Genomic DNA, 246 nt, shown 5'->3' on the forward strand with positions numbered 1-246 from the left:
CGAGTGACACGCGCACAACCTGGAGGCCAGGGATGGAACCACCAGACACTCCGTGGCCAGGAACTGTTTTCTTTGGAATCATTTCCCTGATGGACACTTCCGGCTCCACAGCAGGAAGTAACAAACCTGATTCTCTTTCCTTAAAAATCTGAAATGATGCCGTTCCGATGGTCGGCAGTGCAAGCCGGTCATCACCGTTTGATCACGCGGGGAAGGCAAATAGGGGAGCATCAGCGCCCAGCCGGC

Source organism: Myotis brandtii, unplaced genomic scaffold (genome assembly GCF_000412655.1).
Source record: "Myotis brandtii unplaced genomic scaffold, ASM41265v1 scaffold986, whole genome shotgun sequence".
Lineage (NCBI taxonomy): Eukaryota > Metazoa > Chordata > Mammalia > Chiroptera > Vespertilionidae > Myotis > Myotis brandtii.